Genomic DNA, 20,942 nt, shown 5'->3' with positions numbered 1-20,942 from the left:
CCGCAGCCACAGCCTCTGTTCACACTGTACCTCTTGTTGGGGCCTCCCTCGCTCAGTTTACACCACCACCCACACCCACGTCCTTCCCCAGCCGCGCGCCTGCCGAGTACTTTCCTGGCTCCGTAGCACTTTTCTCCTCCTGAAGGAGCAGGTAATTCGTTGTTTCACCAATCGCTTATTTTTTTTTTACTCCTGCGAGAATCTGAGCCCCGTGAGGGAATGGCTGTCATTCTCCTGTTTTGCCCAGGACGTATCACACACCCCAACACCATCCCTGGAGCATAGCGGGTAGTCAGGAAATATTTGCTGAAGGGACAAGCCAGTGGATGAATGAGCCTCAGACTTGCCCCAGATGTTCCTAGCACATATGGCCCCGACACGTCACCTGCCCCTTGAACGGTGGCAAGAGCGGGTGTGAGTGTGGCTGTCCAGTCCACGGACACAGGAGGCTTCTGTTGAACCGCTTTGAACCGACGCAGGGTTGCCCACGAACGGAGCCCACGTAATTTCCCTGGAAGAAGCCACAAGGGTTGTACTAGGGCGGGAGCCAGGGTCCTCACCTGTGGCACAGAAAGAACACCGAGCGGGGTCAGGGGCCCGGGGTTGACCTGTGGCTCTGCTGCGATCGGCTGGGGCCCCACCGAGGAGCTCTGGTCTCCTCACCAGTGAGACGAACACCCGGCTCTGACGGGCCACAGCCCACCCTGGCTGGGGGAGCCCTGAGGGGCGTGAAGTGTGTGACCGTCACCGGTGTGGGGAGACCCAAGGTGGCCAGGGCACAGGCAGGGACGCCAGCAGCCTGCAAACAGGGCTCCGTATTCTCCTCCCGTGACGCTGCTGGGTAGTGCCACATTATCCGGGAACACGTCCTCTCCATTAACTAACGTCTGAACCTCTTGGGTGATTCAACACGTCCTGATTCAACACGCGGGCTCCTGGACATGATTTAATATCGCAGAAATAGAGCGAGGATTAAGTTAATACGAGATGTTCCTCAGGGAATGAAGCGTTCAGACCAGCGTCTCTCTGAGCGGTAGGAGATTCGTGGCGCCTTACTGGAAGTACCACTCGTGGCCTCATCCCCGTGAGAAGGGAGAAAGCTTACTCCTTACGTAATGTCACCGAGGGAGTGGACAGTCGATTTGGTGGCAACCACGGCAACTTGTAATGCCCTCCGTTCCAGCCACCACGGGACAGGTGGAGCCCACGCTCAGGGCATGACGGTGGCCAGGCGGCTGGGCCGACACCAAGCTCCTGCCCTCAAGAGCCGTGCAATCTCAGGACGTCACTTGGTTTTGCTAGAGCCACAGATCCCACGTGAATAAGCCGGAATAAATAACAGTACGACAGCACCCGCCTTGTGAGGAAGGCAAAGGCCACGTGAGCGTTTAGGACAGTCTTGGCACGGGAGTCCTCCGCCCATGTTAACGCGTACGTGTGCCTACGCGTTGTTGAAAGTGTATTGCAAAGGGCCTCTTGGCCAAGAGCAGCGTGGTGTCTGTCCTCATCAGCTTTGTGCCGTAGCTGTCCTCTCTGGGGACGGCACCTCAGATCGGCTTTTGAGTAGGACACAGAGCAGGAGGCCACTCCGTCCAGCGATGCTCCTTCCGTGGTGGATGCCGAGCTCTGGGGTCTCTCGAGACAGGCTCCCACTCTCCCGGGAACCTCGCCGTGGGGCCCGGGTGCCACATGTGAGGAAGCCTGGGTGACACAGGGAGGCCACACGCGGGCTTTCCAGTCGCCCGCTGAGGCCCCGGGCGTCGCGGATGCCGTGCCGCAGAGACGTGAGCGTGTGCTGGCATCATCTGTTCCACAGAAGGGGTGACCACACGCTGGCGAGGGAGGGCTTGGGGTGCCCCGGGCCCGTCACTGCCCCTGGGCCTCCACACCTGCACGTGCGGCCCCTGTCCCTGACCGTGCCCAGGCTCAGGCGGTGGGCGGCCGGGGAGGGACACGTATCTCAGAGCCAAGAGGGGGCTCCTGTCCACTCACAGGCCGGCCCTAGGAGGGCACGCTTGTGTCCGTGTTGCTGCTGTGTCTCGAATGCCCAGAACACCACCTGCACTTAGTAGGTGCTTGGAAAAAAAGTCTGAATTTGAATCAAGGCTAAGGGTGGACCAGAGTCGAGTAAGTACTTCCCAGGGCGTCCCTGGCGTTTCCCACATGTGTATGTGTGTGAACAGAAGGGTGTGGTCACCCCAGTGTCACCGAGGCTTTTTGGGAGATGTAACAAATAAACAGCAGGTGCCGGGACATCATGACATTTGCAGTTGTGACCGGAGTGGCTCAGCCCCGAAAGAGCTCCTGTGGGCCCCCCCCCCCTGGTTACAAGGGATGCCTTCCCCCAGGGGGCGCCCGGCAGGCGTGCCTGTCCTACGGGTTAACACGCTTCAGAGGGCGGCCCCCGGGAAACAAGGTCATCGGTCCTGCAGCAAAGACAGACCACGGGGCCCCCTGCGTGGTCCCAGGGCCGCGGGGTGCCATCTGCTCACATTGTGGGTCACCACAACCGGCACCAGAGGTGGAGGTCAGGGCTCCATGGGGTACAGGACGTCCACGGCAAAGAGCTATTCACCCAAATGTCAGCGGTGCCCAGGGGAGACCCCGTTCGAACTAGCCCGTCTGACTCACGGAAGCAGCCGTGCAAGGAGAGATGGTACAGCCTGGCTGAGCCTGGGGGCGTCCCGACAGGGGCGTCCCGGCGAGGAGGAAGCTCAGCGTGGTTTGGCCTCAGCTTACAAGCCATTACTTTAGGATCTAAAAATGTTTTCACACTACAGATGTTGCAAGATAATTAATGCAGCAATTAAAGCCTTTGGTTGTTGCTCCTGCCTCACTTTTGGTTCCGGTGTCTTCACGGAGCCGACTCCCTCTCTGCTCCTCACCTGCCACCGCGGCCTGCGCTGTCTGTCCTCGGGGCAGGGGCGCCCGGCCTTCCCAGGCCCCCTCGGCCCTCCCGGCGTGTCTGGTCCTCTCCCGGGCACACACGCCGCCTCTCAGTCCAAACACTTAACCTCTGAGATGACCCAGTTCACCAGAGCAGACGCATGAACCAGGCCCTGTGACAGCAGGGACACATGATGCCCTTCGGCCGGCCGGCTCCCATGGGACGGTGGCTGAGACCGCCGAAGCCCAAGCACCTCCCCTCGTGACGCGACGGCTCGCAGGCTAGTACTGGGCCAGGAGCCGCTCTGTCTTTAATTCTTACTGTCCCGCCAAGTAAAGGTAAAGATGAGTTAAGGTAAAGATCACCTATCAGTTAAAAACAAAGAGCCAACTGTAAATAAGTAATTAAAACATTTTGTTTAATGTTGACTGATTTTCGAGAGACAGAGAGCAACAGAACACGAGCGGGGCAGGGGCAGAGAGAGAGAGGGAGGCCCAGAATCGGAAGCAGGCTCCAGGCTCTGACCCATCAGCACAGAGCCCGATGCGGGACTCGAACCCAAGAACCGCGAGATCATGACCTGAGCCGAAGTTGGACGCTTGACCCATTGAGCCGCTCAGGTGCCCCAAATAACTAATTTCAAATAAAACATGATTCTTCGGAGATTTTCATAGTCTTAAAAATTAGTACTCTTAGGATCATTCCTATAATGCCTTTCTGATTTTCAAACCCACATGTGTTCAGTTATTTTGTTTTGAAATGGATTATTTTCTATATGTCAAAGCGACACAACTTAGAAAAGTCTCTAAAGTGTATCTGAACAGACCTGAAGATGTGCTAATTAAATGTATTTGTAGCCGTGTCATCGACGGAAAAATCGACGATTATTCATGATGTATTAGAACTACATATCATCTCCAAACCTGTAAGACACGTGGAAATCTGGCAACTAATTACCTGCACAGCACAGCTGCAAACAACTGCCTCGAAGGTTTTTTAAAATTAAACTTTTAAGATTGCAGCGGCCCCGTGATGCCAGGCAGTGGCATCGTGCAAACTTGCAGGCCCGTCTCACGGCCAGGGTGTCATGTGGGCACTGACCCGGTCAGAACTCCAACCAGCAGGAGGCCCCTGACGCCCCCTCCCTCCCGCCCCTCCCTTACCCTGGACTCAGCTCCCTCTCCCCTCCCCTCCCCTGGTCTCCGCTCACCCGCCCCTCCCTGTCCTCCAGTCAAACCCCGGAGTGGCGGGCGTCTTGATGGGCCGTTAGGAAGCCGTCCAGGACTGGCTCCCTTTGCTCGGCATCGGTCTCTGGAGGGTCATCCACGTTCCTCCTCCTCCTGGTGACGGCTCGTGGCAGGGAGGGGCCGCAGTCTGTTAACCACCCACAGGTTGTGGCTTTCTTCCTCGTTCTTCTCTTTTTTAAATGTTTCTTTATTTGTTTTGAGAGACAGAGAGAAAGAATCCCAAGCAGGCTCCTCGATATCAGCCCAGAGCCAGATGTGGGGCTCCAGCCCACGAACCGTGAGACCACGACCTGAGCCACCAGCCGAGCCACCCAGGCCCCCCCGATCTGGGGGAGTTTTAAGTCATTATTTCTGCAGGAACTTTCAGCCCCACCACTCTTCTCCCCTTCCGGGACTCCGACAGCATGAGCGTCGGATCTGGTCATGGCACCGCAGTCTCCGAGCCTCTGTCCATTTTATTTTCGGTCCGTGTCTTCGCGGCTTTTCAGGTTGGGCGAATGCGGTTGTTCTGCTCGGCGTCCACGACGCCTCTGTCCTTCCTGTTGGAGGCCGAATCCACCCACCAAGCTTCTCATATCACGTATCGTGTTTTTCTGTTCTAGGGTTTCCATTGCCTTCTTTTTTATGTCTTCTCTTCCTTCACTGAGACTTTCTACGTCTTTGCTGAGACTCTCTTTCCGTGTCTGCTTCAGGCATGTGTGTAACCACTTGTTGAAGCGTTTTTACAGCAGCTGCTCAACTAATTCTGTCATCTTGGTGTTGGTGTCTGCTGATTGTCCCTCATTTGGTTTGCAATCTTCCTGGTTCCTGGTGTGATGACTGATTTTCCGGTGAAACCTGGAAACGTTGGGTTTCATGTTACGGGCTCTGGATCTCGTTATAACCTCCTGCTGTAGCCGTTCGGGAGAGGAGAGCGAACACTCCCCACGTAGCCCATAAGATCACACAGATAAATGCTAACAACGCACTTAGCCATCAGGGACCGGTCCTTCCCACCTGAGCCGCGTTCGCCAGAAGTGCCGATTCCTGAGGGGAGGCAGGCAGAGTCCGGGGTGGGAGCTCGTGCTTTGTGTCCAGAAGCAGAGAGGCACTCCGGTGTGAACAGGCACACGGAAGGGACCTACCGCAGATGCCAAGAGTCTAGACACGGAACGACTCAGCTCCTTGTAAAACATTAGCAAATAGAGGCCGCGAGTCTGTAGTGACGCAGGAATAAAAGAGAAACAGAGAGGAGGGGAAAAACCTTCGCCGCCATCGGAGGGCGGGCGTCTGCACTGCGCCGGCTACCCAGCCTCCGAGAGGGGGACGTGGCTTTACCATGAGTACGTTTGGGCTCACCCCTTAATCCGGTAGCACAACTCAGCACGGCCATCCTGACACTACGTGCCTCGAACGTGACGCGACGTGCAGAGTGACTGGCCCCACGGGCAGCCGTCTGGCTCTGCCCCGAGTACACACTCCGATCAGACACGTAGACCCACACCCCAGGGTCCAGAGAATACGGGGCGATAGAGAAACACCACACAGAGACGAGAGCAAAGGCCTTCCTGCAGAATGACTCCCGCATTCTTCACAGAGTCAGTGATGTGGGGGATCAGCCAGTGGGAGGAATGTTCTAGAATCAGGATGGCCTGATTCTCTTTGATGGAGTCAAAGCGATTGAGACGTACCAAGCGATGAAGTTTATAAACCAGATTCATTTCATCCAAAAAATCTATAAAAGACAGTGTTCGGACAATTGGGGAAATCTTCAGTGTTACGTGGTATTGTGGCTATGGAAAAGAGTGACCTTATTTTTAGGAAATCCATACTTAATTATTCAGGGATAAATGTCTTGATTTCTGTAAGCTAGTTCCAGAATGGTTCATTATTTCATTTTATATGAACGCACACACGTTTCGTGTATGTACACACACATACATAGGTTTCCATCACACTACTCTTTCTGCTTTGTGTATGTTTGAATCTCGGTGAAAAAAAACCTGGGGAAAAACAGCCAAAAGCAAAACAAAACAAAACACAAACTCCAAACCGACCGAACGTAATTCTCGTGATGTTACTTTCTGGGTTGGGCATCCATACCCTTGACCGTCTGCTGTGGGTCACGAGGGTTTTCCTTTCTCTCTCGATCCCGCTCAGTCTGATGGATCCAGCCGCCACCTGCAGCCTTTGGATGGAGCCCGGGTCCGGGACACAGTGTGGCCCCAGGCCAAGGACCCAGCTGGGGTGCGCGCTCGTCTGCTGTGTCGTATGTCCGCTCCCGGGAACCCGTCGACGCACAACACTGGTCTCTGACCAGACAGGACAGGTTAATCTCGTGAAAAGACATTCACACTGATCTGTCCCTTTCATTCGTGCAGCACGCGTTGACCTGCGCGGCCTCTGTCCATCCGTGGGTCTCGGTGAAAGTGCACTTCTGAAACTGTTGTAGCCAGATCTGGGTTTCGTTCTCTCAGGTCCTGCTTTCTCACTCCCCAAACGCCACGCGGATGCGGGCGTTAAATCAGAATCACACGTGACACCGTCCGCCACAGGACCGGTCACATCAAGGCGCAGCAAGAGACTCAGGTGAGACGTCAAGAGACCTGAGCTAGGCCCGGAGCCTGAGGCCCGCAGAGACACCACGGCAAAGGAAAGTCACAGGGTATCCCTCTCTGCCAAATTCTAAGGGACACGAAGCTTCCACCTTCCCTGAGGAGGGGGGAGTCCGGGCTCGCAGCAGGGGGGGCCCAAGTCTATATTCCGGCTCATGACGACCTGCCTCCCACGGGGCCGTGGGGAAGGGATGCCCCCTTGAGACCACGCTGAAACGACACGTCCAAATGCTGGAGGTTCCCTGCCAGCCGGGCGCTGTGCCCAGCAGGACTCTCGCCGCCCAGGCGGGGAAGCCGGGGGATGAGTCAGAGGACAGGGCTGGGAGACGCGTCCTGGCTGCGACGGCTGTGTATCTGGGGCCCGTCACCCGGATCCCTCAGGGTCCAGGTGGTAAACCCAGGATCGAATGAAACTCTCTACCTCTCCTCCAGATTTAAGGTCTGTCAACGCCAGGTAAGAGTGGATGGCAAGGGAGCCGTGGTGTTTTGGAAAATAGCAGACTGGGGAGGAAGAAAGTAGCAGCAAAGACTGAAGAGGGGAGGGGCTCAAGCTTGTGAGGAGAGCCTGGGGGGCAGGCAGTGCAGGTGAGGGGGGGTGTAGGTGAGGGACCCCCTGGGGGGGCAGGTGCGGGACCTTGGGGGGGGCGGGGAGGGAGGGGGTGTAGGTGAGGGACCCCCTGGGGGGCAGGTGAGGGACCCTGGGGGCGCAGGTGAGGGAGGGAGTGTAGGTGAGGGACCCCGGGGGATAGGTGAGGGACCCTGGGGGTGTAGGTGAGGGACCCTGGGGGACAGGTGAGGGAACCTGGGGCGCAGGTGAGGGAGGGGGTGTAGGTGAGGGAGGGAGTGTAGGTGAGGGACCCCGGGGGACAGGTGAGGGACCCTGGGGGTGTAGGTGAGGGACCCTGGGGCGCAGGTGAGGGAGGGGGGTGTAGGTGAGGGACCTCGGGGGACAGGTGAGGGACCCTGGGGGTGTAGGTGAGGGACCCCGGGGGCAGGTGAGGGAGGGGTGTAGGTGAGGGACCCCCGGGGGGCAGGTGAGGCAGGTTGGCACGGAGCTGGTTGTGAGCTATGACATCATCCCTTCTCCGGGTGGTGAGCACCCCAAATCCCCTTCAAGCCTTCAGTCTGGGATCTTGGGAGGGGCTGGAAGAATAAACAGTCCTGTGGGGGATGGGGGAGGCTGGAGCCTTGGGGACTCATAGGACAAAGGATGGGGCTGGGGGACAGCGGACACAGGCTCTCTGGGGGATCCCAGTCCATCCCGCTCTGCAGTTAAAACTCAAGCTGGCACCCTTGACCGCCTCCTGCCGGCCTTCCCGAGTAGCCCTGGGCTCCGGGGAGCCATCCTGAGGGGACAGGTGTGCAAAGTGGCCTAGCTCAGGACACAGGTCATGGGCTGGCTCCTTCCTATGCCTCACCTAACCTCTGAGGAAATCAGTGCGTTTGTGGCATCGTATGGTAAGGTTCTTTAAATGAGATGGTTTCACCGAAAAGATCAGCCTCCCAGTTTTCTCGGGAGAGGGACGCTGGGGACAGGCACGCTTCTTACCTCCTGTCGGCTTCCCCGTGCGGGGGCTCATCCCAGGCGGCCCTTTGCGAATGCTGCCATCTCATCAGACCCCTGCCAGTGCTTCTCAGGTCCCTGAAACGACACGTCAAATCCCCCTTTAGGGCACGGCTTCTTGACCGTGGTTGGGTCATGAACTTGTCAGAGAATGTGACCACAACCCATCTCCTCGGATATAATCTACATCAGCACACACATAATCGTGGCTCGGCCTGGGCCCCCCCGGCCCTGTGCGTTCCACCCAAGGTCATATGGACCGGCGTGCGGTTAGGACAGAGAAGCCGGGTCCTGGCTCCTCACCTCTCTGCACCTGGTGGCTTCTGACCTCCTCCCGGACGTCTGGGCACCGCCAGTGCTCGCCACATCCTACGCGCCCAGAGCGTCTCCTTCCCTCCCCCCGAGAACCAGCCGCCCCTGCATCGATGAAGCTGCTGGAACACAAGTCGCTGTAACCGGGGCGCCTGCTCCCCCTGCCTCGGTGTCCCCGGTCCAGCCGACCCCAGGTGTGCACCACGTCCCCTCCGGGTCAGCCATACCGCGGGGCCCCACGAGACCCGTGAGGGGCAGCCTGGGCCCCCCCACCCGCGGTCCCATTAGTCTGCAAAGACAGACACACACGCCCTCGTATGTGCCTAACACACCCCTCTCTGCCTGGTGCCTATTTTTGAGAAGACGGGCTGCTCCAGTCCAATTGTAACTGCTAAATCTGTTTCAGTGTATAGGTAAGAGGATTATAATTAGCACACTTGTATGCAAATGTACCGTCAACTTCATTTTTCCTCTGAAGCAGCTATTTATGGAAGTATTTTTGCTTGTGGAGTCCAGAGAAGAGAGACTTCCCTCCGCCCACCACACTCCAAGCGAGCGCTGTGAGCAGCGGGCAGCGGACGGGTGGGCAGGGGAGTCGCCCATCTGCTCGCCGGTGCTTTCCGGGCCCGCAGCTTGCAGGAAACGCAGTCCTGGAGAGAGTGGCTGACACTCTTAGCATTTCCCAGGTCCTCCCTGAGCACCTCTCACCCGCGGTGAGAACCTGTGCAGCCCCTCATCCGGGCAGGGGCTGGAACCTTGGCCCGTCCAGGGCACGGCCCTCAGGGCGCTTCTGCCCGTCGGTTTCTAGCCTGGCGGTGGTGCTACACACGACCCACGTGAAAACCCAGCTCCTTGAAGGCCGCGGAGACGTGTGAGAGCTGCTACCCTCAGCCACTGAGTCCCCTGCCCTGTCCCGGCCCGAGCCCCCGCTCCATCCGGACGCCACGGCCCCGGTGCGGCCTGGCCCTGGCTTGCGGGACAAAGCCACCGAAATAGCAGGGGAAAAAACGGGAGCTCGGTTTGAACTTCCCATGGGTTCCGGTAGTTTCCCTGTTCCCGCCCTCTGCCCACCGGCACCCCCGGCACCGGACAGGCCGGGGTGGGGGCTGCAATCCGAGGGCACAGGGTCTGTTTCGGACAAGCTGCCAGGCTCCACTCTGGCTGCACGACCCCGGGGAGTCTCTGCCGAGCCCTCAGTGAGGGGTCCCCAGGCTGGTCCTCAGGCCTCTGTCGCGTCCCCATCAAGGACCAGCGGAGACCAAAGCGGGCCCCCCTCCCCACCCCAGTGACAGCAGGCACAAACGGCAAATCTCGCTGACCCCAACAGGAAGGGAGCAAATTTCCCAGATGATTTAATTTTACTTTTCAATCACGACAACTCTTAATTGGTAATTTCTTTTCAAATCAATTTTATAAAACAAGCGATTAATCACTGCTCTGCCCCTGAAACAGAACGTAGCGCACATAATTCAACTTTCCGTGAGAAGCCGTGTGCACGGTTGTGAAGTTGCCTCGCCGTGGTGCCAATGGCAAGTGTGCGGGTGGCGGGGGGGCACTGATGGCCCGATTTCTGAGTGGCCGTCATTTCCCCGCAGAGGGGACAGCACGCCTCCACGGGGTCTGGTGCTGCCCGCTTTTGCAAAAATAAGTCTTCACGTAAAGTCGGAAGCAGCAACCTTCACGTGGAGAAGTCACCATCCAGGGTTCCCTCAGCCAGTTTGACGAGAACGCTGTCCCACTCGCCCCGGCTTTCGTGCGCCGACACCGCGGGCGCCCCCTCGCTGCCAGGCTGGGGCAGATGCGGACCCAGGGGGCACGTCCCACAACCTGAGCCCACAGAGCCACAACGTCCCCTTCAGGGAGCTTCCTTTCTGCGTCGCTTTCAAGACAATCTTTTCAAGCCTGGGCAACGATAGGGGGACAGTCGCGTCCTACAGGTTTGTATGTGATGAGAGGGAAACCCCATGAAATGGTGATGTGATACATCTACCTTTGTGAGACGTCTGTATTGGCACGGAACACCCCGGTATTTGCTCCGGAAGCTGTGTGAGCCGGCAGCAGGGATGGTCAGAGCCTCCCCGTCGCTGGGCTCCCGTGATTCCCAAGCACTGAAACTACTTTCACGGTGGGCAGTTCTCCAACCGACAGCACGGAAGGGGCGTTTCGTAAAACCACACGCTGGCTTATTCTCTGAAAACTGAGGGTGAACAGTAGTCTGTAACATGTTGCTTTGAAAATAAACATGCTTAAGATTCTAGGATGGCAGGGGCGCCTGGGTGGCTCAGTCGGTTAAGCGTCTGACTTCAGCTCAGGTCATGATCTCACAGTCTGTGAGTTCAAGCCCCGCGTCGGGCTCTGTGCTGAGAGCACGGAGCCTGCTTGGGATTCTCTCTCTCCCTCTCTCCCTGCCCCTCCCCACTCTTGTGCACACGTGTTCCCTCTCTCTGAAAATAAATAAATGAACTTAAAAAAAAATACTAGGAAAAGTGGAATTTATTCCGGGAATGCAGGACAGGTTCAATAGCAACATACACCATAAAAATAAATTGAATCTGATTATCTCCATAGACACCAAGAAAGCCTCTTAACAACGTCAAGAAGCTGAGGAGTATTTCATTAACACATAAACTACCACGTGAAAAGCCAGTCTCTGGTTCAGTACGAGAGGTTTTCCCAGAAAAAGCAAGGGAAAGATACCTGCTGTCTCTGAAATCACTCACCACCCTCCTTGAGGCGTGAACTAGTGAAATCGCACAGCAACATGAATTAGAGGAGGGGGTACGCGAAGGAGGGGAAGCCGTGTCTGCTTGGAGACGACAGCACACTCGGAAAACCGCAGGGAACCAGTGGTAAAACTTCAATGACGGAACAAAAGAACTGAGTGAGGTGGCAGGCCACAAGGCCAACAGTTTTCTCCACACACACAAGAAACAGAGGATGTGATGATCGAGAAGTCCATTTACGACAGCAACAGAAGAAAACCAAATACGTGGGAAAATGTTTCCCCAGGAATGTGTACAGCTTTTACAAGGAGCAATGGAAACACACTCCAGAAACGCAAAAGGAGAGCGGAACCCAGGGAGGGCATCCCTGGTTCTTGGACAGGACAACCCAGCATTTTACACAAAGAAGTTTTCCCCTAAGGTCGGTTTATATGTTCAATTCAATCCCAGTAAAAGAGCAAGCCTTTTATGGAGTCAGTCATGTAACGCTATGATTCAGATACACACGCGTCGTCAGGAACACTCCGAAGAAGAAGTTAGGAGAAAAGCCAACATATAAGGAACTCTTACAACTGAGGGACAGAGAACCACAAACCCCATGGAGAAACGAGGGAAAAAACATGAAAAGGCAATCCACAAAAAAGACAAAAATGGCTCTCAGACGTGTGAACAAATGTTGACGCACACTCATCGTCAGAGAAACAAAAGTGAGACGTCATTTCTCGTCCGGGAGGCTTGAACGATTTACAAAGCCAACCGCACGGCACCGTGAGGCCGCCTTGCAGGTGCAGCCCCCGGAGCGGGTCTGCAGAGAACCTTAGAGCGTGCAGCGTGGGTCCCCCGCAGCAGACACCGGAAACAGCCCAGACGCCTGTGCGGGGGAGGGACCGCACACACCTGGGGGTCCACACGTGGGGTGTTGCCGGGCGCGGAGAATGAGGAAGGTCCCTAGACCTGGTGTGCGCTCCGGGGCAGGCCGTGAGGCGAAACGCAAGGGGCAGAGGAAAACGCAGAGGGCGACACGCTTTGGGTGACACAGAGGTACGTGACAATACACACGTGTCTGACTACCGGAAGAAATTCGGGAGGGTGACCCCCTCGGAGCGCCCCCTGCACGGCTACGACCCTTAGAAACACGGTGGTCTCCACAGCCCCTCAGATGCCACAAAATAAATGAGACTTCAGCTCACGTGCCACATAAAGCACGATGTCACTGCGGCTGAGGAGGCGGGACCCGACCCGAGGAGCCGTGGGGACAATCCAAGGCAGTAAGAGCTGTGCACAGAGGGCCGGCTCAGGCCCGCACCTTCTCACGGGCTGACAACGGCCCTCTTCTCAGCCAAGGGGCAGGGGACAGGCTGAGAAGGCCACGCCGAGTGTGCTGTGGGGGCCCGGGCAGGGGCCTGAGACAGACGTCAGCGGGACGTGGGCACAGCCGAGGGAGGCTTCCAGCCCGGTCAGTGTGCAGGACCAGCGTCCACGGCCTGGTTGGGTCACTGTGTTCTCGTCAGGTGAGACGTGACATTAAGGAGACGGGTGAGAAGGCCCTGTACTAATTTTGCAGCTTTTCTGTAAGCCTAAAATAGTTCAAATAAAGCCTTTTTGTTTTTGGTTTTTTTAAATCTAACTCTTCTGCTTCAACCCTGGGGCACTGGAATGAAATGTCGTGAGTCGGCATTTGACCAGTTTTACTGGAAACCTCACATCCTCCCCCAAATATTAGTGCTGGGAGTTTTGCACAGGCCAAACCTACCAGGATGTTCAGCCCACTTCTAGGATGGCCTCTCAAAACCCCAACGGTGTTTTCTTTCCAGAAATAGAAAAAACCTATTCTAACATTCATGAGGAACATTGGGGACTCGGAATCGCCAAAATAACCTTGAAGAGAACAACAGAGTTGGAAGTCTCGCACTTCCCAACCTCCAAACATACCACAAAGCTACAGTGATCAAGAGTACGGCCCTGGCAGACGCACAGACACACTGATGAGTGTCACGTACCAGGAAGTCCAGAAATAAGTCCTCACATCCGTGTTCTGCTGATTTTAGACAAGGGTGCCAACACCACTCAATGTGGAAAAAACAGTCTTGTCCGCAAATGGCACTGGCAAAACTGGGCGTCCGCATGCAAAAGGGTGAACTTAAATCCCTACCTCACACCATTGACAAAACTTAACTCAAAGTACATAAAAAATCTAAGTTTAAGAACTAAAACTATAAAACTCTTAGGGAAAAACACAGTGTGAAACCTTCACAGCTTTGGATTCGGCAGTGGTTTCTTAAATATGCCACAGAAGCACAGGCAACAAAAGGAAAAATAGATCAATTGGGCTCTATTAACGACGTTTGTTCTCCCATGGACACTATCAGCAAAGTGAGAAGACAGCCCACGGAACGCAGAAAGTATTTCCCCATCACGTACTCAGTAAGGACTTAACATTGACAATGTGCAAGAGCCCCCACAACTCCACAACAACAAAACAGCCCAGTTAGAAAACGGGCAAAGGACTGGAAGAGACATTTCTTCAAAGAAGACATACGTATGGCCAATAAATGCCCAAAAAGATGCTCACCGTCATTAGCTATTGGGGAAACGCAGATCACAGCCGCAATGACATTTCACCTGCCACCTCAGGGATGGCTAGAATCACAAAGACAGAAAGCAACAGGTGTGGGTAAGGATGCGGAGAGACCAGAACCCCGTGCACGGCTGGTGGGATGTAAAGGTGCAGCTGCTGTGGAAGAGTCTGGAGGGTCCTCAAAAATTAAACATAGAATTATAATATAACCATGCAATCCCACCCCTAAGTAATGCTTAAAATACTCGGAAGTAGGGACTCCAGCAGATACGTGTAAGCTAGTGTTCACAGCGGCCTTATTCACACTCGCCAAAAGGTGGGAGCATCCTCCAACGGATGGATGGATAAAGACAATGGTATATTTGTACAATCTTCTGTGTTTTTTTTCTTGAAGTTAAGAGAAGAAATGAAAAAATAATTATAGGGTAATTTAAATTAAACTACGTATTTTTACCAAAAAAAAAAAAGAAAAAGAAAAAGAAAGAAAATGAGGTCTAAACATGCACTGGGATGTTTTCAGCCGCAAGAAGGAGGGAGGTCCTGATCTGCACAGCGACACGGACAGTCCGCGAAAACACTGTGCTAAGTGAGTAAGCCAGACACAGGGAGGACAGACAGCGCGTGAAATGGCTAGAAAAGGCAAAGTTGTGGAGACAGAAAGTAGCTTAGAAGTTGCCAGGGAGGCTGGGGGAGGGAGGGGGACTTAGCGCTCAGTGGGTGCGGCGACACGTGCTGCCGACCGCAGTCGCTGCCGCCACGTAGGAAAGTTTGGAACGGCTGCCACGGCAGCGTCTGTGTTCCGCAGGGTGGACGCGCTGGCTCTGGCCCTGCCGGCCGAGCCCTGAGCCGCACCCCTACGTCCACCTGCAAGGTCGTGAGCGCCCGTGTGGCCACGTGCCGTGACGCAGGGTGGAGGACGCGCCGTCCAGGGGCACCGGGCTGCCCGGCATCCCTCTGCAGACTTCTTCCCCGGCCTGCGTCCTGTGGGCACGTGGTCTGCGCCCCTGCCTCCCGGCACGGCCACCGCCCCTGCCCGGCCTCGGTGGGGGGGGGGGGGGGGCGGGTTAAGGGCTCAGTCCCACCCCAGGGCCGCACGGCCAGCTTCCCCACCAGGGCCGCGTGCACCCAGCTGCTCCTTTCCTCTGTCTTTCGTTTCCTTCAGCTCCTTGCTGTCACAGGCGCCTCAGTTTGTCATCTGACACACCGGAGCGTCTACCCCGGCCAGGTGCCGGGCCGGGCCCTGGGCTCTGAGAGGCTGGACCACTAGTCCTCGGTGATGGCAGCCAGACCCCGGGGCCACGGCGGGCCATGGCTCGGTGCGGCCAACTGGGGCGCCGTTTTCAACGGCAAGGCTGCCAGAAACCCACCTCGGGGCAACTGGGGAGCGGCCCTCCCTGCAAAGCATCCGCAAGCTCGGCGCTGCAAGGAAGGTGCCTTCCAGCCGCTTCTTCCAGGAGGCGTTTCTCCGTCTCGGACACAAGGGGCTCGGGGCGGGAGGAGCTGCTCCTTGGAGACACAGAGCTGATCTGGAGCCCGTCTCCCTGACATAAAGCTACTTAACTGCTCCTGAAGGCACCTGCACCCTCCGAGGCGCCATCAGGACGGCGAAGGGGCCTCCAGGCAATCCGCCTGTGGGCTGCTGTGACTTTCAGGCCTCAGAAAGCAACATTTTTAAAAGAAATTCTGCTTTCTGTCAGCAGAGCGAAGGCTCCCCCCGCCTTCACGTTTATCTCCAGCTGCTACCGTTCAAAACGAGTCAAATAAAGCCAACGTCACGGTCCCGCAAAGTCATCAGGGCCCCCCCCGGCAGCCTGGAGTCGCGGGTGTGCCGTCCCAGCCCTTCTTCAACAGCGTGGCACCTCACCTGCCAGAGGCCGCGGGGGTCAGGGCGGGCCACGGGGTCGGTGACTACCACCGCTTCTAACGACAGCGATACCTTCCTGGAAAACACCTGTGCCGCTTACGTTTTCTCCTCCAGGAAGTCAGTCCTATGGTGGCACCGGGGCGCTAGTGATAAGGAGCCGGGGGGGGCGGCGTCCCGACTGCTGTCCTCAACTCACCGGACAGGTCCAGGTTGGGGGGGGGTCCGCCCATGTTTGCAAAGCTTGGGGGACCTCGTGGCAGAAGCAGAGCGAGGGAAGCTGGACAGCAGAGGCCCCAGGAAGCAGGTATGTGTGGGGCGCGGCCCTGGACCCTGAAGAGCCCAGGCCGTTGTAAGTGAAAGATGACTGCTCGTATGATCGCATCAAACAGGATAAAATACTTGGGAATACACCTGACCACGGAGGTAAGTTTTCTCTGAAAACTACCAAGGCTGCTGGATGAAATTAAAGATCACACAGCTACTAGGAAGTACACCCTGGGGTGCGTGGAGGGCTCAGTCGGTTAAGCGTCCGACTTGGGCTCAGGTCGTGATCTCACGGTTCGTGGGTTCGAGCCCCGCGTCGGGCTCTGTACTGACAGCTCAGAGCCTGGAGCTGCTTCGGATTCTGTGTCTTCCTGTCTCTCTGCCCCTCCCCTGCTCATTCTCTCTCTTTCTCTCTCTCTCTCCATCTCTCAAAACATAAATAAATAAACATTAGAAAACAGTCAAAAAAAGAGGACGTACACCCCACGTTCCCGTACTGGAAGACTTACTGGACGAAGGTGTCTACACCACCCAGAACGACCTGGAGACCCAGTGCAGCCCTATCAAAGTCCCAACAACATGTGTTTGCAGAAACCGAAGAAACCTATGTGAGATCTCTGAACAGCCGAGACAGTCTTGAAAACAAACCACGTTGGATGTCTCACACTTCCTGATTTCAAAGCCACCACAAGTAGAGTTCTGCTGGCATCGAGACAGACTCACGGACCAAAGGGTTAGAGCAGAGAGCCCAGAATGAAGTCACCGTGCTTGGTCACGGATGCTGGTGAAGACACCGAGGCCATCCACTGGGGAGAGGACGGTCTTTGACAAGTGGCGCTGGGAACGCTGGACGTCCACATGCAAAGAAAGGGGCTGGACCCTCGCCGCGCGCCAGACCGAAGAACTGACTCAGCACGGACCAATGGGCTGAATGTAAGAGCCAAACCTTAAAACTCCTAGAAGGAAACAGTGCCTTCACGACACCGCGTTTGGTGATGAGCTCTCGGAGAGGACACGAAAGGCACAAGTAACAAAAGAAAAAATCCACTAATTGGACTTCCTCAACCCTAAACCATTTTGTGGACACACAACAGTATCGACAGTGGAAAGGCCCACAGATCAGATTGAAGGGAGAAAGTGTTTTCAAACCATATATCTGATCAAGGATTAATATCCAGAATACTCCACGTATCCAGAGAACACAGCAGCACCAACAAAACACCTGTAAACGGGCAAAGCATTTGAATAGACGCCTCTCCAAGGAAGATACCCAGATAGCCGATAAGCATGTGAAAAGATGCTCTAACATCGTTAATCACTAGAGAAATGACGCCATCCACACCCGCTAGGAGGGCCGTTCCAAGAAAACACACAGAACGTAACAAGTGTTTGCAAGGAAGCGGAGGCCTGGGGCCCTGGGAGCGTAAACGGGTGTAGCTACTGTGCACACGGTGTGGAAATTCCTCGAAACGTTAAAAGTGGAACCACCACAGGGTCCAGTAAGTCCGCCTCTGGGCATCTGTCCCAAGATGCAGTCAGACATTTGTACACCCACGTTCACAGCAGCATCACTCACAACAGCCGGAAGGTGGAAACAGCCCACGTGTCCGTCAGCGGGTGAATCGAGTGCAGAGTGCGGTCTATCCACCCGCTGGAATATTATTCAGCCTCAAAGAGGAACGCGATTCTGACCCCTGCAGAAATTCACGAGCCTCGACGGCGCCGCGCTGAGTACAACGAGCCGGTAACGAGAGGCGCACTGAGGTGCCGGCACCCGGGCAGGGTCTGGGGCGGGGGCAGCGCGCTGCCGTTTAACGTGCTTGGATGAGAAAGGTCCAGAGACGGATGGTGATGGCCCGACAACAGCGTGAATGTATTCCCGCCCCCGAACCGCCACTTAGAGGCAGGTGAGCGGCACCTGTCACGTGATGTGTATTTTACCACAGTAACAACCCTCCAAAGCCGTGTAGTTGCTTGTGGCCTTGTCACCGAGTCGTCCAGATCACAGGGATCACAAAGAAAGCGCCGTTCACACGTCCAACACACCCCACGTGGAGTCCTGAAGCCACCCTGGCTACACCTCATCACCCTCCTCTTGGCCACACTTGGCACGAGGAACCCCCCAAATTCTCAGGTGAAGCGCCCTCCTCAGGAGACTCGCTCAGAATTTCCCGAACAGACCACAGGTGGCCGACGCACACACGGGAGTCCCCGGAAGTACCCCCTCTGTCCTCTGTGGCCAGGCGCCCCCCTAGAAGCTGGGTGCCCTCCCCGCCGAGACCCACCCCTCGGCCCGTGGTCTGTGGCAGTTGAGGGGCGTCAGGGGGCCACAGCCGGCCACGGGCCTCTCCCGGGAGGGGCTGGGAGCCCAGAGGCGGAATCAGGGTTCAAGAAGATCCCGAGGCCGTAGGGGCCATCCGGGCACACCACTTCCAGCCTGGCTGTCTGCAGAGGACGTCAGCTTTGGGTCCCCGAGGCTCCCCTCACGGCCATCCGTCTTGCTGAGATGCCCTCCCTTCCTGCCCCAACTCTGTCCGCACCCCGTCTTGCTCCTGCTCTGGGTGGAGCCACACTCAGAGGTAGGACACCTGCCCGGGAACCCGGGTTTGAACATGCGAACAACTTCTCCGCTGACTCCTCAGTGATCAGGTCACAACCAGCCGTGTTCCTTGGCGATGGCGTTTGCTGTGAAGACTCGGGGTGACGGGCTGCCGGGTCGGGAGGAGGAAGGAGCCCCGGCCCCTCCAGCTTCTCCGAGGCTCTGGAATGCAGGAGCACCTGGCGTGGGCGGGCATGCCTCTGTGCTGGGGTCCTCGCCCCGTGCACGCCCTCTGGGGTGACGGGAGCTCTCGCTCCGAGAGCTTCCTCTTCGTGGCCTCTTGCAGGCTGGCCGGCTTGTGGGTCCCGGGGTGGGGGGGTGGGCTGCCCCCCCTTCAGGGTCAAGGATGAGGCCTCGAGAGAGATGGGAAAGGTGGTGGGGGTCCAGGAGCCCCAGGGCAGGGGAGGCTGTGGACATGATGATGGGGAAGGGCAGAGGACGGGGCATCCCAGAAAGCTCTGTGCCCACCCAGTACCTGCTGACCCTCAAGTATGTGACGGCCTGTGCGACAGCTGTGCGGGACCCCTGGGCGTGACGACTGTGGCTTCAGGGAGCCAAAGAGCCACTGGAGCTGGGTTACTGCCCACCTGTCTGCCCCCAGGCATCTGCTGGGTTCAGGAATAAAATCCGCAAATTCTGTATGTGTGACGGCCGTGTTTCTGCGGTCCTTGCTTTCTCTCCTCATGGTGGCCGGGCTGTCCCTCTGCTCGCTCACATGCTGGCCCTGCTGATGCGTGCATGGCCTTACTCAAGTCAGCAAACGTTCCTGTGGGAACGTCTCGCTCCCACACCGTCTACGTCTAGCTAACGCCCAGCATGGCGACTGACCTGGGGGCCACCCAGGGGTGGGGCCCCCCAGCAGATACGACACTCTTCTCTGTTCTTTTAGCCACAAGAAGGGTATGTTCTGGTTTCTCTTATTCTTCTCTACATTCATTCGCCTAAATGAGTCTTAGATGTTCAACTTCATGAAAAAACATGTTCCAATTATAAAAGTAACCCATGGGAAAAATGGGAAATCGCGCAGTAGAGTAAAATAGAAGGAAAAGCACACCTTTAACCCCAGCGCCCCAGACAGCCGTGGGAACCTGGGCCTTCTTCCTCGTGGCTGGCTGACTCCGTATATGGGCCGAGGGGCTCCGGGTCAAGGGCAGAGAGGGGCGGGGCTGCACACTGGGAGGACGGGTCGCCACAGCAGGAAACCCCTGGGGCAGGAGTTCGAGGGTCCTCAGATTCGTGTCCAGGGCTCTGCTCTTTCCTCCCTCCCCAGAGGAAGTCAACAGTCAAAAAGGTCAAGCAAGACCTGCGAGGACAAGTTTGGGGTCCGTGCCGTCTGGTTGGACGGGACGGACGGCCATGAGTGTGATGATGTCCACGCTTCTGGTAAACGGTGGTTCTCTCACTGACACTGGGAATGCAGTATAAACATGGCACTGGGGCTTCTTCGACGCCATTAGAAGCCACTCCGCCACATTCGTCTACACCGCTGGCGAGCGTGTTTACGGAAAGCGTGCATACTGTCTCAACCCGAGGATGCGTCATGACTTACTTCGGCGAGTGGACAGTATTTCAATACTAACCTACAGTCAGACACTGTGGACGCTCCCGCGCTTGTCCTGAGATGCTTTCCTCATCCCAACTAAGTGTCTCTATATTAGCATTTACAACAGCCCCCGTGTCCACCGTCCCCTTCAAATTCAATCCAACACCCACAGGTGACTTTCAAGGTGACACATTCGCCCAGAGCTCTTACTAAACCTTTCTATGAAATATTTGCATACTCATTCTGAAGATAAAACTTATTTTGAAATATCTGTGGCTTCATATGCAATTGAAGCGCTAATACAAGGACATTCCGCGTGCCCCTTACCTAGTTCCCCCGTGTTAAAACCACCGGGATGTTGACACTGATGCCCCATATGCGGGACGTGCATCCTGACACCCAGGTCCCTCCCCGTCCCCGCCTCCATAACCCCTGGCAACTGTTAATCTGTTTCCCATCTCTGTAATTTGTCATTTCGAGAGTATTATATAAATTGGAATCGTTAGATGATCATTTAGAGATTCGCATATTTTATTCAGCATAATTCCCTGAAGATTCATCCAAGTTGTTGGGTGTGTTAATAGTTTACTCCTTGTGGTACCCGGGTGGCTCAGTTAGTTGAATGTCTGACTTTGGCTCAGGTCATGATCTCACAGTTCATGAGTGTGAGCCCCACATGCGGCTCACTGCTGTCAGCAGAGATCCCGTTTCAGATCCTCTGTCTCCCTCTCTCTCTGTCCCTCCCCCACTCACTCGCTCTCTCTCTG

The 20,942-nt window shown here is 56.2% G+C and overlaps 1 protein-coding gene across 1 annotated transcript in view; it reads right to left on the bottom strand.

Annotated features, from left to right (window-relative positions):
* Window positions 1-20,942, bottom strand: part of KCNG2 (potassium voltage-gated channel modifier subfamily G member 2) — a 68,993-nt gene that overhangs the window by 36,220 nt on the left and 11,831 nt on the right. The window contains exon 2 of the mRNA XM_043559138.1: window positions 8,278-8,370. The gene's annotated coding sequence lies outside the window, so the exon portion shown is untranslated. The remainder of the gene's footprint in view (window positions 1-8,277; window positions 8,371-20,942) is intronic.

The sequence above is a fragment of the Prionailurus bengalensis genome, chromosome D3, assembly GCF_016509475.1.
Source record: "Prionailurus bengalensis isolate Pbe53 chromosome D3, Fcat_Pben_1.1_paternal_pri, whole genome shotgun sequence".
Lineage (NCBI taxonomy): Eukaryota > Metazoa > Chordata > Mammalia > Carnivora > Felidae > Prionailurus > Prionailurus bengalensis.
Note: the sequence above shows the minus strand (reverse complement) of the source record. Positions and strands in the feature narration are given on the sequence as shown.